Source organism: Lolium rigidum, chromosome 4 (genome assembly GCF_022539505.1).
Source record: "Lolium rigidum isolate FL_2022 chromosome 4, APGP_CSIRO_Lrig_0.1, whole genome shotgun sequence".
Lineage (NCBI taxonomy): Eukaryota > Viridiplantae > Streptophyta > Magnoliopsida > Poales > Poaceae > Lolium > Lolium rigidum.
In genome coordinates this window covers 8,449,560-8,453,283 of record NC_061511.1, presented here as the reverse complement: position 1 = coordinate 8,453,283, position 3,724 = coordinate 8,449,560, and positions in this window count along the sequence as shown.

Sequence of the window (3,724 nt, the reverse complement as noted above, 5' to 3'; positions counted from 1 at the left end):
GGTTACTGGTTAATTTTTTGTGTGTATGGAATGGATGTGGTAGACTCGTAGCAGTGTAGGAAATGGATGCTCTTCTCCTTAGGCTTATAGTTGGATTGACCAGAACTTTGAGTCTAAGTCGTTCGATGGAACTAAAATAATCCACTTGCTACCATGTATAGCAGTGCCATCCATGTGCGCTCCACGGTGTTCAAGCCAGCAACCATACAATGTCACATTATGCAAAGTAAACCCGAAATGATCGATGCCCAATTGCATTAGCTGTATCCGTTGACATACAGAGATCTCGAACTCTCGACCGGAAAACCTTTGATTAAGCTAATCGATACCAGATCTCAGATCTGTATTAGTAGCTGTTAGCATCATGTTGAGGTTAACAATTCATCTAGATCCGTGCATTAGCTGCTGTCAGTTCTTTTGAGTTCTCTTTGCCCGAAATATTCTGGTTGTCCACCAACTCCTCCCTCCCGTGTCGCCCCCGCGTGGCGGCCCAGGGATCTCTACAGCGCCGCCGCCGCCTCCCCCCTCCCCCTCCCCTTCCTCGCCGCCGCCAGGGGGCGCGGTCACGCAAAGGTTGACCAGCGCCGGCGCCGGCGGGGAATTCATCATCTCGCGCGAGGGGGTCGGGCGCGGGTCGCCTTCCTCAGGCTAGGGCGCGGCCCTTTCGTCGGGAACCTCGATGGCGGCGCCTGGCCTCGGCTCGGTGACGGCATGATGGACGACGAGGCGGTGGTGTGCCCTGCCGGCGGCGGAGGGAGGGGTGGGGCCGGGCTGCAAGGGGAAACCCTAGATCCACTTCTCCTCGCCTATCGGCAGCCAACGATGGAGGGCTGGCTCTCGGCTGCGGCGGTGCCCAGGCGTGTGCAGTGTCTCCGGACTAGGCGATCTGCTTGGTGTCTCCGGCAGCATCCATGGCCAGCCTGGGATGGCCGCCGGCGTGGGGCCCCGACCTGAATAAAGGCGGCGGTTCTAGGGTCTCTCTTGGGCGAAGATGAAGACCTGCCAGGGCCTGTCCTTCATGATCTAGCCAGAGTGTTGAGTTCCGGAAGGCGCCGCCTGGAGTTTGCTGGATCGGTGGTATTCGGCCATGCGTACCCATACTTTTATTCCGATCGTTTGGTTCTGGAGGGTGTTGCGCGAAGCTCTTTTCTATGTTGAAACCAAGTGACAACTGATCCATGGTGAAGTCAGAAGAAGAGAATATGATGAAGGTCGGATTGAAGGACTAGTTAATGAAGGTTCAAGTCTTTGCGCTGTTGAGGGGCTTGCTTGGTGTTTCGGACTTCGCAACAGTGGTATGAAAGTGGGGGCGGCAGCAAATGTGAAGTTCAGAGTCTTACCTTTCAGGGTGAAAATCCAAGGTCTGGCCTTAACTGGTTGTGCCTGACAATGTCCTTGTTGAAGGCATTGTTTTGAGAGCGGAGACTATCTTCAGGGTGAAAACCTAAGATATTTGATGAGGCGACGACGGCGGGGGCACTGTTCCCTTCTTGGAAGCATCATTTTTGAAGAGTCTGAATTTCAGGTGTTGTTTTGGTGGTGGATGTATTACTATTGCTAGGGCTGGGATACTGTAGCGGGACTTTTATTTCTTAGTTTTCTTTTTCTCTTTTTTGGTTGTGTGCATCCGTAATGTTATTAGGGCATTGCGTTGTTGCACATACTGAGTGTAATGCGTATCTTTTTTTTTGAAATAATATATTAAGCACGCAAGCCGCCTCATTAAAAACCTTCCAGTCCCCTTCGGTACCCTGGTAAGGAAAAGAGCGCGTCTGGAACTTGCGGCTACCCAACAGAATTCAGATTACATAGTAAAGAGGCTAACATCATTGGCTAACTCAGCTATTACAAACTCAGGAGGATCATCAATCCAAACTACTGATTGATACCCCTGCACATTAGCTGCTAAATTATGGGCAACTGTATTGCTTTCTCTGGGACAATGACTGAAGATCACTTTTGCAAAACCCCTCGCCAGAAAAGCACATTCTTCATAGATCGCAGCAGCAGGCCCGGCCGAGTTACCCTCTTGCTCCATAGTATTAATCACCTCCATACAATCACTATTGACCTCCAATTTTGAACACCCCATTTGGCCCGCCAAAACCAGGCCATCACGCAGAGCTCTGGCTTCAGCAGTTGGCACATCGCCGACATGCTCAATACCACAGCAGGAGGCAGCTATAAACTTTCCCTTCTCATGTCTCAGCACTGCACCAGTTGCACCTGGAAAAAATTCATGGGAGAATGCAGCGTCAATATTCAGTTTAACGGAGTCTTCCTTTGGTTTCTCCCATCCGTGTCGCCTAATACCAGCATTTTTCTTCAGAGCACGAAAGTAATTAAGAGCAAGCACTGAAATAGCTTGGGCAGATTGGCCTGGTTTCTGAACCTTTTCATCATGGACAATTTTCCTTCTCTCCCACCACAGGTACCAACAAGCAGTAACGATCAGCTCGTGTAAACCGAGATCAGGAATCTTTGGCGCCATTCTTTTACTTCGCCTAAGCAGAACCTCAAAAACACCCGAGCCCGCCCGATCTTCAACACAACTCTCTACTATATAGGACGACAGGCCGAGGTTGTCCCAGATTTCTGCCGCCCTTGGACACTGAAAAAAGAGGTGTCTAGTATCTTCACAATGAACCTGACAGACAGGGCAGAGACTACTAGTTATAATGTGTCTGTTTGCCAAAACTGACTTGCATGGAATTGTTCCATGAAGAAATCTCCATGCGAAAATCTTCATCTTTGCTGGAACTCGCAACGCCCACAGGCTTGACCAAACTGGGTTCACCACTGCCGACCCCTGCTGATTAGTCCTCCTTAGTTTCTGTCCATGCTGATGATCCCATTCAATATGGTACGCCGATCTAACAGTGAAGATACCAGTTTTAGTGTAATTCCACGATACAAAATCTTCCATCATCCCAATAGCTAAAGGAATTTTAAGAATTCTGGTAACATCCACATCCAGGAATAAATCTCTCAAAAGCTCCACATCCCATGTTCTAGTGTCAGGGTCAATAAGCTCTGAAACCTTCGTGTATACCGTATTTCCTCTCGGTGTCAGGATCTTCCTCGATGGGATAGAAGGGATCCAAGCATCAGACCAAATATTAATATCCGTCCCATCCCCGACCCTCCAAATATGGCCTCTTTTCAAAGTTTGTAAACCAAACCAAATACTCTGCCAAGTAAAGGACGAACCTTTTTTAAGTTCAGCATTAAGAATATCTCCCGAGGGGTAGTACTTTGCTCTCAGAATTTGAGCACATAGAGACTCTGGCTCACATAACAGTCTCCAACTTTGCTTTGCTAGCAATGCTAGATTAAAATAGTGAAGGTCACGAAATCCCATTCCACCCTTGTTCTTAGAAACACACATCTTCCACCAAGCAAACCAGTGCATATGTTTCTGATCATCTTCATCTCCCCACCAGTAACGGGCCATTGCATCAGTGATCCCTTTAATTACTAGCTTGGGCAGCTTGAAAACGGACATAGCATATGCGGGAATCGCCTGGATAACCGCCTTCAACAAAAACTCCTTTCCCCCATAGGATAACATCTTCTCCTTATACCCCGCTAACCGAGCACAGATTCTATCAATGAGGTGTAGAAAATAGTCCGTTCTGTCAATTCCCACCAACGGTGGCAAACCCAGATATTTGTCCGTGATAGCTTCCGTTAAAATGTTCAGTTCAACGCATACATCTTCTCT